Here is a 13,205-nt window from a genome sequence, read left to right on the forward strand (position 1 = left end):
AAAAACCAAAACAAATAAGAGAGCTGCTTCAATGGGTGGCTGTTGGCAATAAAACAGGAAGTAGTAACACAGCAAAGTTGATTGGCAGAAGGATCGATCAAAGTTCGGTGACATTGAAAATTCCTATTTTCTAAAGTTTTGCCTTTCTATTTGAGAAGATCAGCATTTTTTGTTTTGTTTTTTGGGGTGGCGGCTTAAACGGGCAAAATGCCGCTTCTGTTTTTCCAAAACACTGCTGTTGCACTGATGAACAGTCAAAACTAGACTCTTCATTATTCTTTTTTGTAGGACTACTCATGATAGACATGCCTACAACATTCCCTGTGGCTATGAAAAATATTTTTCCAACCAGGGGGCCAAAATTAACCCATTATGGTCGTTTCAAACCAAAATGGCAGACCTCTTGTGTCTTTTGGGGCAAGGCTTCTTGATCCTTTTTTGTGGGTCTACTCATGATTGACATCCATCCATCCATCCATCCATTTCCTGAGCCGCTTCTCCTCACGCGGGTCGCGGGCGTGCCGGAGCCCATCCCGGCTGTCGTCGGGCAGGAGGCGGGCGGGGCACACCCTCAGCCGGTTGCCGGCCAATCGCAGGGCACACACGAACAAACCAACAACCCTTCGCACTCACACTCACGCCTACGGGCAATTTCAGAGTCTCCAATGAATGCGGGAGGAAAAGCCACGCAGGCACGGGGAGAACATGCAAACTCCACACGGGCGGGGCCGGGGATTGAACCCGGGTCCTCAGAACTGTGAGGCAGATGTGCTAAGCAGTCGCGCACCGTGCCGCCCACGATAGACATGTCTAGCAAATGTCATATTGCTCAATGACTCGGACTTGGAGGGCTGAATTTTTAAAACACCAGCGAAGTCCATCGAGCCAAATTCGACTCCCACTTTCTATGGCTTGTCAGTCGCAGCGGACCTCTATCTCTCTTCCGAGACCTGAGCGTCTCAGCCGAGTATCTAATTAAATCGGCCAATTATGCGGCTCATTGCTAACGGCAATGATACGTGTTTAAAAGAAATCTTATCGGTGCGGATTCGACGACGACACTTTGTCAGAGGCTGACCGGCACTCACGGTGTGCGGGTGCCGGCTCCTGGCACCCCGGAAACGCAATGAGAAGGCCAACTTTCGCGTCTTTGGACGCTCCAGCTTAGCACCGAGGGGTCAGTGGGAGGGCGAGACAACAGGAAGTGCATGCAGCGACACAGACGGGATGTGTGTGGGAGCGTGAGTGTTTGTGTGCGCAGAGCTAAAATATGCACACACACTGCTTGGGAATCTGTTCAAAAACACCCAAAAATTGGATAGCAATGTATTGGATTCTCTCCGGGAAAAGTTTACGCTCAGCCAGCATCCCGGTGAGCTTGCGTGTCCTGTGTGTGTGCGTGCGTGCGGATGCCAAATGAGAGGCGGAACACCGCTTGATTGCCACAGCAACAGCGGCAGAAGTGATGCGATGTGATGGTGAAGCGATTGGCGCGGTTAGCTTCGCATCATCGCTGAGTTGATTGTTCAGTTCGTGTCCGGTGGAAACTTTTAAAGTACTTTCAACATCTGGTTTGAAATGAAAAAAACAACAACAATAGAATTCATTTCATAATTGCGGCATTTGAATGAAATGAAATGTTTTATTGTAACATTTATTTTGATGTTACTCATTAATGGTCATTTTTTAAGTGCAAATATACATGATCTGCTTGAGTCATTTTAAATCAGTTTTCTTTACTTCCTATTTTTATGTTATTTATTATGATTATTATTATTGTTTCTTCTATTATTTGTTTATATTTAGCTTTACTGTTTCTTATTTTAACATTAACATTTGAATGGTCTCCTATTTTATCCTAGCATTTATTTCTATGTATTTGTTTTTGTTTGATATTTGTTTATTTTTCATTTGTGTTCTTTTTGATAAACAAGCCCAGTGATTTTGAAAAACAATTTCTTCAAGCCGATTGATTTTGAACAATTTTTGCCGCAACAATTCCCCGACCCCAGAAAACTCTTCTCGCAGCATGACGACCGACCGACCGTATGGGTGCTGAAGTCTTTGGAATGGTTTGGCCCAACAGTGCAACACATTTTTTTTGGGGGGGGGGGGGGCTTTCAGCTCGAGCACAACAGCTTGATTGATTTTGAATGTTTTTGTTCATTGGTCTGACAACAACCATATTGATTTGTAATTAATTATTCTCTTCCTACAAAACAGCCCTATTGATTTCCAATCATTAGGGAGCAATGTATTGATTTTAAAGGACTTGTTTCCATCCATTTCCTGAGCCGCTTCTCCTCACGAGGGTCGCGGGCGCGCCGGAGCCTATCCCGGCTGTCATCGGGCAGGAGGCGGGGTACGCCCTGAACCGGTTGCCAGCCAATCGCAGGGCACACACGAACAAACAAACAACCCTTCGCACTCACACTCACACCTACGGGCAATTTAGAGTCACCAATGAATGCATGTTTTTGGGATGTGGGAGGAAAGCGCAGTGCCCGGAGAAAAGCCACGCGGGCACGGGGAGAACATGCAAACTCCACACAGTCTGGGCCGGGGATTGAACCCGGGTCCTCAGAACTGTGAGGCTGACGCTCTAACCAGTCGGTCACCGTGGCGCCTCAACAAAAACAATTTTGTACAAATAAGTGTGTTCAGTTCCCACACAGTTGTGAGGAGCGGGGTTCAATCCCCGGCCCCGCCTGTGTGGAGTTTGCATGTTCTCCCCGTGCTTGCGTGGGTTTTCTCCGGGCACTCCGCTTTCCTCCCACATCCCAAAAACATGCGTGCTAGGTTAATTGACAACTCTAAATTGCCCCTAGGTGTGAATGTGAGTGCGAATGGTCGTTTGTTGATATCTGCCCTGCGATTGGCTGGCGACCAGTTCAGGGTGTACCACGCCTCTCGCCCAGAGTCAGCCGGGATAGGCTCCAGCACGCCCGCGACCGGCGTGAGGAGAAGCGGTATGGAAAAATGAATCAATGTTTCAAAGTTTTATCCAAACTGACCACGCTTGTGTGCTCGGTCGTGGTGACAGACAGTACTCATCGTAGGCGAGTCGCTTTCATGAGCCGGGGAGAGTAGCCAAATAATGTACTCGAATAAGAGTACTGTTACTTTACAATACTATGACTCAAGTAAAAGTCAAAAGTAGTCCTTGAAATATTCACTTGAATAAGCGTAAGAAAGTACTGTGAAAAAAACTACTCAAGAGTAACTGGTGAGCGGCGGTGTTGGTAACAGAGTAACGCGTTACTCCCAAAATGTGCTCCGGTGACATCATAAATAATCTTATACTAATGAGACTTTTTAGTAGAGTAGTCAGATTCAAGTTACTTTGATTTAGCTACCAATAGTTACTTTTTTGTTCACGAGAACCAGAACTTAACACGCTTTTGCATACTATCCTATTTGTGGTCAGGCAACAGATATTCATGAACAAATTTCATTTCTTGGGAACAGGAGGCAAGTCGATAACCAGGACACTTGGTTCAGTCACGGTGCATGTCATAAGCGGAGACACCGCGGTGTTCAGCCTTTCTTTTAGCAACGACTAATAAAACAGACGAAACACACTAGATTCTGAACTAAAATGCACACAACGACTAAGTACAATATCGAGAAAAACTGCAAAGTATTTATCAACGCAGCCGTCTGGGGCAATGACGTCACGTGACGTGTTGCACGTTTCCCGCACGTCGTCAACTAACGTGGACCCAAGCAGCCAGCGAGCGGCGCAAACACAATGGACGCTGACGACTCTGACGAGGGACCGGCAATACAGTCGCTACTTCCTAGTTTCTCTCAAGAGGACAATAGTAAGCTTTGTTGTACACTACTACACACAAAGACACACACACACACACACACACACACAGTCGCCTTCATGGACCCCCACGCAATCGGCAGGGGTGCTACAGTCCGTGTCTGTCTGTCTGTCAGTTAAGAGTCTTTGAAGAAGTGTAGTGCGAACGGTGTGCTTGTTTGTATTTGGGTGGCTATTGGGCATGTCAAGTCTGCTCGACGTAATTGCTGCTCTCTTCTCTTTAATGGGACTCCGCTTCAATCATATTTAGCTTCTTTTTTCATTTAGATGACAACATTCCGTAACTTGTGTATCGTAATGGGTACGGTTAAGTTAATGCTTTTTTTGTACGATGGATGAGTGATATTCCCGCCACTTGACAGCTGCTGAAAGTAACTAAAAAGTCACTTTTTTCGAATTTAGTTACCGTACGTTCGAAATGAAGTCGTCCGTAAAGTAACTCAGTTACCTTTAAACTCAAGTAATCAGTAAAGTAACTCAGTTACTTTGTCAACGTCACTGCGGCAACGCTGCTGGTGAGTAAAAATAAATTCAATAATACAAATAATAAAAAAATACAAAAATCAGAGCATGAACGTCCCCCCAAAAATGATACAATTCTAATATATGGGAATCCACACCTGCCACCGTTTCAATTTTGAAGTGCCCAGAAACCAACAACACATGCATTGGGCCCTACAGAAACATGATTTGCTTTATTCACTTAAATGACTGAATGAAGAAGCTGCTTGCTGACCAGACTAATGGATTGTCGTGTGTGTGTGTGTGTGTGTGCCTGCGTGTGCGAGAGAGAGCGAGAGATATTAAGATTGCAACATGGCACGTACCCCAAAAGATGAATGTTTCCCTGTGACTTATGACCCTAAAATATGGCTAATGTTGGCATATGCACTGCCAAAACAACCATTTCCACATCCGCAATTTACCGCAAGGTGTTTTCTCAAGTTAAAAGTGGGCCGTAACATCCACGTTGGGGCAGACACAAGACTGCGTCATCAAAATCATCATCTGCTTCATGAAGCTGTTGTTTTTCGGAGTCTGTCAAACACAGACTCCCCCCCCCCCCCCCCCCCCCAAAATGCGTCATTTTGATCGGCCCCCAAAGGCTTTGCGTGCAGTCATATGACTGCCTTGTGCCGTCTGATTGGTGAATTGGAGTCAAATGACACTGGTGATCAGGTCGGATTGGCGCAATGACGCCCTATGCGGGAGTCTCAGGTGAAGTCTAAAAATAGATTGTGCATGCAACAATGGATAAATAACAGTAGCGAGCAGCCTGTCGATCATTGTAACCGAGTAAAACTATCGATTCTTCTTATCATAAATACTCAAGTAAAAAGTGTGGTGCATTCAAACTACTCTGACAAGTACAATTTATCCAACATGTTACTTGAGTACATGTAACGGTGTAAATGTAGCGTGTTACTACCCACCTCTGGCCGTGAAGAATTAGTGTGCTTCTTAGTTCCAAATCTGTTGCCAAAGGCAGACAACTTGACAAAAAAGTGTTACTTTACCAAAAAAGTAGCATATTCCAGACTCCAAAGATTTGTGTTTTGTATTCCTCAGAGTCATGCCGCTCTCTCGCGTAATGCACAGTAGATAATAATAAAGTGAACCATCTTCACATGGCCGCCACGTCAATGCCCCACCTTCAACATGGCGCCACGTAGGCGCGTCTTTTGAAAATGGATTGAGTTATATGTAAATCTGTGACCCAGAACTACGTCAGTCCCTTCTCCGCCTGGATTGTGCCACAGCACCAGTAAACAACAGCGGCCAATTCTGGAACTGACAGACTTTATCAACAGAATTGTAAGCGCCAAATGGAAACTATGTTTGGACACACTGTTCAGTTTTATCCGATATCCATTATATCACGGTCCGTTTTATTGAGGTTCCACTGTATAGAATTTGTTACTATAACAATAGGTAACGTCTTTTTACATGTGTACGACATTCAAGAATGTTAGCCTTTTTTGTTACTTGTCCATTGTTTTTACACTAGTACAACAATTTCAAATGTTAAACAATGTGAAAAACAAGACGATGACTTTTAGTGTTTTTACTACCGTGGTTCACTTATTTGGACACCCAAATGCTAAAATGCTATTCTGGGACATGGCTCGAACAGCTCGTATGTGACGGCCACAGTTCGACCCGAGAACAGATTCTTTTTTATCCGTCTCACTTATTATTTGGGTTGGGAATGACACAGATATGACGTTCGTAAAGGTGAGAGATACGGCAGTCTCCTCAATTGATACAAATCAGCCAGGAATTCTTTGATTGATCCATCGTGGCGATTGTGGATTGGCTAGCACGAGACCTGGGGCTCTATTTTCTTGAACAGCGGAAATCCAATGCGGCAGGCAGCGCAACCGGAGGCACGTTAGACAATGTCGGTAATTTTGTAGACTAAAATCGCGAGGCGTATGTCGGCTGCGGGAGTGACCACGGCCGACTTCAATCATGTCCAATCAAAGTGGCTCCTCTCCTTCCCTTTAAATGTGGTGTGCTCGTAGCCCACTGACAGTCTTTCACATGGCGGAGCTCAGACAACCACCTTTTTCTCAAGAAGAGTCCGGGAGGGCAAAGCGTGCAAAGCGTGCAAAGTACATGACAACAGAACTGCAAGCAGCCCCACACGGGGCACACGCATGATGTCAAGTTGGCTTGGGAGGAGATCACAAGTATCTGCGCCATGAAGTGGGCACTTGGTGATCGCCCCTCACCACTAATCGTTTGTGTGCCCCCCATAAGTGTGTTGGCAAGTGGGACGATTTAAAAAAATATAATAATGATGCTGATGATGATAATAATGCGTTCAATGAATTGATTTCTACAACGATGCAGAGGGTTTGATGCCCGCTGTTTACATATTTACGAATGAAATACCACATGGCGTCACGGCGGACGACCGGTTAGCACATCTGCCGGGTTCATTCCCCGGCCCCGCCCGTGTGGAGTTTGCATGTTCTCCCCGTGCCGGCGTGGCTTTTCTCCGGGTACTCCGGTTCCCTCCCACATCCCCAAAACATGCGTGGTCGGTTAAGTGAAAACTCTAGTTTGTCCGTAGGCGTGAATGTGAGTACGAACGGTTGTTTGTTTGTATGTGCCCTGCGATTGGCCGGCAACCGGTTGAGGGTGTGCCCGATGACAGCTGGGATGGGCGTGAGGAGAAGCGGCTCACAAAATGGATGGATGGATGGGTTAGACCAGCAGTCTAGGGTGCGCTGGAACTTAGATGTGGTCTGAGTGGACGTAAGTTTAGAGCAACTTTCTACCACCAAATTGTCACTCCACCGCATGTCCAAGGTGGAGTCTTGTGCTTGCACGGAAATCAGGCTCCGGCAGCATTTGTGCCGCTGCCGGCGGAACTGGTAACTCACACGATGATTTTCAATGCACCAGATGGAACAATTAGGGGCGGCACGGTGACCGACTGGTTAGAGCGTCAGCCTCACAGTTCTGAGGACCCGGGTTCGATCCCCGGCCCCGCCCGTGCCTGCGTGGCTTTTCTCCGGGCACTCCGCTTTCCTCCCACATCCCCAAAACATGCATTCATTGGAGACTCTAAATTGCCCGTAGGTGTGAATGTGAGTGCGCATGGTTGTTTGTTTGTATGTGCCCTGCGATTGGCCGGCGACCGGTTCAGGGTGTGCCCCGCCCGCCTCCTGCCCGACGACAGCTGGGATAGGCGACCCTCGTGAGGAGAAGCGATTAGGAAAATGGATGGATGGAACAATTAGGGTACAGCACTTGCATGCGTGCCCTTTGTTTCACACACAAAACCTAAATGACGGCATCTCACAAGGACCTGCTGTAGGTCACGACTCCACTCACTCGGCCATGCCAACCCAAATATTACAGTGTGTGACTACAAAAGCAGTTTATTTCTTCACATTCTATTCTGTTTTTACATTTCTATTTTACAGCATAGTGCTATTTTTCTTGATTCAAAACACGGAATAATAATCCAAAAGAAAGTGTCTGGAACAGATGACTGGCATTGCAAGTATATTTCAAAGGTTTTCTATTCGAGTCAATGGACAATCTTGGTTATGGAACGAATTCAACTCTCAAGGTGCCAGTTTTGTGTGTTTGTTTTTCTACGAAGAGCTCAGACTCTCCAGTATAGACAGACCATCATCATATATGGAAATGGGGCAGACAGACCATCTGTGCTTCTTGTTATGTTCAACTTCTATCCAGCATCACGCGCGCGCGCACGCCATCTCATCTTACCCATCTGTGCTTGTGTCAGATGCCTTTCATGGGTCCACTGCGGATGAGAGCCCGGCCGCTCGTCCGACTTTAGCCCGAGCAAGGCGCCGCATCCCCGGCTGCGGCCAGGGGGGGAGCGCTGGAAGTCCGGGGCTCGGGCTGTAATCCTTTAGATCCCAATTCGTGAGGATGGAGGGATGTGGTGGGGGTGCCTTCGCGGGGGTGTCCAAAACCACCGATGTCCGCCGTCCTCTTGGCCCGATGTGGGTGCGTGTTTACCGGCTTTGGCCTGCCAGCCTTCTTCGCTTCCTCCGCGTATTCTTGCGCCCCCCCCGCCCCCCCCTCCCCCCCACCCCTGCCGTGCAAAAACAAGAAGATATTCAGTCTCTTCTTCTCCTTTAGTGGATATTCACCATCTTCGCTGCAGGTTGGAAGGAGGGCGAATGAAGGCAGCTCAGCGAGAGGATAGCTCCGCCTTCCTCCGTCACGCCGCCGCGGACAAGGGGCGGAGGGGGCTGCATGGAGGCTGGATGAAGGGGGGGGCAGAAATATGAGAGGGGGCTGGCGGATGAAGCAGGAGGAGGAGGTTTGGTTATGAACGTGCATGCTATTTGTCCCGTGATAATAGGAAAGACCCTCTCAAAGACCCCCCTCCCATGAGCCCCCAATATGGATCGTAGCTCTGCCACACGTACACCGGGAATCCAACACATGATGGCAATATGAGCAGTCCAGAGCGATTTTTTTTTAGAAATATTTCCCTCAAGTGGGGGTTGGGGTGGGCGGGGGGGAGATGATCAACTTGGTGGAGTGTATACAGACCTCATCGCTACATCGACTAATAAGTACAATTTGATCTCGTCTCGCAAATCAACTTACCCCGTTGAAATGAATGGAAATGCCATTCATCTGCTCAGCGGCATTTTTGTCGTCGGAGAGAAATAGCACGTGGCTCAAAATGAGGTGTTTTCAGATGTACAATTATATCTGTGATCGACACGTTTTTCGGAACCCCAGAAATATCTGCCGCCGAGCACAGCGGTCCCCAACCACCGGTCCGCGGACCGGTAGCGGCCCGTGAGGCATTTGTTACCGGACCGCAGAGAAAGAATGACCAATTGATAGCATTTCCGTTGTATTGCAATTCACGTGTCAATGTGCTTTATTTCGTAAATTGACCGGATTTTCTCCGCCGCGACAGCCGCGTGTCTCAATTGACACGCACGGAGACTGCACAGAACGCTTCCGTTTCCGTTCCCGGCCGGCTAACGGCGGCAGAGCTCGAAGAACGAAATCATTTCAGAAACTAATTCAGCTCATTAGATTTACTGAAAAGATTTGTTCTTTGAACGAAACATTCGCAAACGAAACGACACTATATCAGGAGTCCTACTTCTATATATATTTGCGCACACTACCACAACCGGTCCGTGAGTAAAATGCCAATTCCTAAGCGGTCCGTGGTGCAAAGAAGGTCGGGGAACGCTGGCCTCGCAGATGGAGGGACGGGAACATCTTGAAAACTGGGTTACGTTTGTCTCACAAATAAACACAGGCAACGTTAACAAAAACACATGCGGATATATTTGCGGATCTGACAAACGCGTAAATCCTTTTGAGAAAATCTCTCCACATAAAATATGTTTGAGTCTATGAAAACATAGATTCATAACATCATTCAATTGAATGTGAAGAAAGAAACCTATTTTACAACCTTTTCTGCTTTATTTCAGTGGCCATATAATTTCTTCCAACTTAAAGACAAAACAGAAATAATCATCTTTGAAAAGCTCTGAACTTGTTTGAACGCCTATTGCAAAATGTATTTTTTTTTTTAAACCATTGCAAAGCATATTAGGTTTGCCTTTGTAAGTAGACTGATTTTGCGCCTCCATCATATGTGCGCACCTTGGCCACCGGGGGCAGTATAATACATACGTACGTACATGAGCTACTTTGCAGTCATCCTCGACATTTTTGTGCTGTCTGATTGTGTTGCCGTATCATTTGTGTTCAATTATGAGCGGTTTAAATGTTTCTAACTTCCGCGATATTGATGCTAGTTTTGTAAGCACTCTAGAGCACTATTGCATATCGTCTTAATAGTTTTTGTTTATACATTCATGTAATATGCTCTATTTTCAAGTTAAGGTTCATATTTTGTATTTCTGTGTGTCAATATGCTATTAAATATTTACTGAGATCGTCTCATAACTTCCCTGCCGCCTATTCTTTGTCCGAGTTGCACATTGCATTGTCTTTACAAAAATGTGCATTGAAGTTCAAATTGTCTTCAGCGCTTAATAAAGAAAAAAAGATATGTTCGGTTCACTGAAGACTAAATTGTCTTTGACTTTCACCAAAACGTTGTAAAAAGCCTCAGTGGTTGGTGTGCGTCCGTGTCAGTCTCGGGATTGGCGGGTAATCTACCAAGCAAAGCGGTACTCCCACCGCTCAGAAGAGAAACAATGTCGAAGGCTGTTTTGCCGTCAAAACTGATTGCTGATCGAAAAGCAACATGGAGCCGGATAGCGTCGTCCGTCAAGGTAGCGGGCGGGCCAAGCGCCTGCCTGACACTTGGACTCGCCTCGTAAATGGTTAGCAAACTGTATCATTTGTTGCCGTGACAACTTTGTGGCCCAGCAATAATACGCCAAACAATCTTCATGACAGAACCTTATGACCTCTCAACAATCTAGGCTACAGTGCATCTGTTACTGATTGTTAAGGATTCTAACTTGGCACGAGGTATTTTAAAGGTCGACGTTATTGTCCCGAAATGATTGGTCGCCATATGAGAGAAACTACATCGGGAAAGCAAGACCCTGCAGTGCCTTTGATGTTCACAAATTATGTATTTGGTCCGTCGAAGACCCTACATTCGAACGGAAAGATATATTCGTCGAAAGTGAATTAAATGCGTCATTGAAGACAAAATTGTCTGGCATGTACAAAAATATATACAGTATGTAAGTTTCTTCAGACTCTGAATTTTGTCTCTACTTCCAAAAGCCTTCCTGTATATGAAGTAGCTTTTGTAAACGCGCTGATGTAACGTCCAAACATGTTTGTAATTACATATGATGTGCATTTGTGAGTTCCTCAGTTTGTTTTTTGACTTGTTTCCAAAATGTCCTGGCGGGACCTATACATGACACACGGTTCACAGGTTGCACACCACTGCTCCGCTTGGACAAAATCCCAACCACGTCGCATCTCATCATCATTTCGCGACACTCCTCGAGCCCAGCACACTTGCAGATGTTTGTACACACTCCGTCCTCCGCATACAGGAAATAGTCAAATGTTTACCTCTTTGAACAGCAGCTTTGTCTTCGGGAAAGCGCCTCACATCTTCCTGACTTGCTGTTGCTCCCAGGTGACTAATCAGCTGTGCTCCTAAAGAAAGGGAGGGACGTGTGTGTGTGTGATTTGAAAAGCAAACCGCATTGTTGGAACTAGCAAACACGCCTAACGGGGAGGTTGTAAAAAGTGATTTTGTTGCCAAATGGATAAACAGCACATGTCGCCGACAGGAGCGCCGCACCTCGCTCGCCTCATGAAGTTGAAAAGTTCTCACAAGGTGAAAAGTGAGATCAGCTGGTGAAGGGTGATACAAGCTGGACTTGTCTGAGCGAGCCCAACAAGCTGAAATGGAGGCGCTGTTCCCGTCACATCTGTCCTTTCTTCAAGCCGGGGAAAAGATTGTGAACACGGAGGAATTTCTTACCTTTGCATATATTGGGCAGAAAATATAGTCTGATCATAGTCTACTTCATCTAATACCATACAAGAACATGTTTCGATTGTTTTATTGACAAACATTTACACAGTGTGCAGAATTATCGGGCATTGAAGTATTTTGACCATATCATCACCTTTAGGCATATTTCCGAGCGCTCAGCTGTATAAACCTGCTATGCTTCGTGGATTGAAGCATAGCAGGTGCTGTGTATCTGTGTAATGAGTGTGGGTGTGGCCTAAGGAGATCAACACCCTGGATAAAGCGAGCCTGAAGCTACCGGGAACCCATAATCTTCGAGCTCCCTGGAATACCTCGAAGTACGAGATGTTCAGTGTTCCGAGGCATGGCCGAGGGAAGAAAGGCTGGAAAAAAAAGACCAAGACTGAACAAGACAGACGCGGAAGCATCTCGATTGGGCCAAGAAATATCTGAAGGCAGATTCATCAAAGGTTTTATGGACTGATGAGAGGAGAATGACTGGAGACAGACCGGACGGACGGGCCCGTCCGTGTCTGGGTCGCTAACGGGCGGGCACAGAGCTCCACTTGGACTCAGACACCGGCAAAGCGGAGGTGGGATATTATTAAAGACCAGCTGGTCGGGGTGAAGATGGGCTCAAAATGAATTCCCAAACATTCTGTCCATTTTTGGAGGACGCTTTCTTCAGGCAGTGGTACAGGAAGAAGTCTGCATCTTTCAAAAAGACAATGACTTTGATGCAAGGACAATGCTCCATCACATGCATCCAAGTTGTCTACGTGGCTTGAAAGATGAACAACTGATGACGTGCCCCCTTCCTCACCTGACCTGAACCCAATTGAGAACTGATGGGCAGTTCTTAAACGGGAGACATAGCGCTAAGGAAAGCAGTACGCCTCTCGGAACAACGTCCGGGGGGCTCCGGTTTCTGCGACCACAAATGATGAACCTGACCCAATCCATGGATGGAAGGCTTATTTAGCGCCGTTGGTTGGTGAAAAGAAGGGTGGCCACATTGGTCACTTTTTATCTACGTATCGGATTCTATCAATTGCTATTGTAAAGTTTTGATTTCGGTTTATTCGTTTCAGTTATTAGTTTATTATTTACACTTGTATGAAAAAAAAAAAATAGTGAGATGTCAAAATGTTTTTCATTGAGTTGCATGATAATTCTGCACACCGATGGTTGCCTAAAGCCGTTAATTGTCCACATATTGATATTCTCCGAGGAAAGCCTCAACTTCACTTTTACTCCATTTGACCGTCTTGTTTGAGGTTTATTCACATTTGGGATTCATCTCAAGCACTGTGGTTGGTTATTCATAAAACTAATCTTCAAAAATGAGACTTGCCTCCTTATTGTGCACATGGTGTACAGAGGACAGGCACCAAAAGATCGCAGGAGTTGCACGTTTTGTAA

At 46.2% G+C, this 13,205-nt stretch overlaps 1 protein-coding gene across 1 annotated transcript in view; it reads right to left on the reverse strand.

The window, feature by feature from the left end:
• Positions 1-11,424, reverse strand: part of mgat3b (beta-1,4-mannosyl-glycoprotein 4-beta-N-acetylglucosaminyltransferase b) — a 36,038-nt gene extending 24,614 nt beyond the window's left edge. Inside the window, exons 1-2 of the mRNA XM_061770393.1 lie at positions 11,372-11,424; positions 8,081-8,585 (exon numbers count right to left, since the gene is read on the reverse strand). The gene's annotated coding sequence lies outside the window, so the exon portion shown is untranslated. The remainder of the gene's footprint in view (positions 1-8,080; positions 8,586-11,371) is intronic.
• Between the last annotated feature and the right edge of the window lie 1,781 nt (positions 11,425-13,205).

The sequence above is a fragment of the Phyllopteryx taeniolatus genome, chromosome 4, assembly GCF_024500385.1.
Source record: "Phyllopteryx taeniolatus isolate TA_2022b chromosome 4, UOR_Ptae_1.2, whole genome shotgun sequence".
NCBI classification, from domain to species: domain Eukaryota; kingdom Metazoa; phylum Chordata; class Actinopteri; order Syngnathiformes; family Syngnathidae; genus Phyllopteryx; species Phyllopteryx taeniolatus.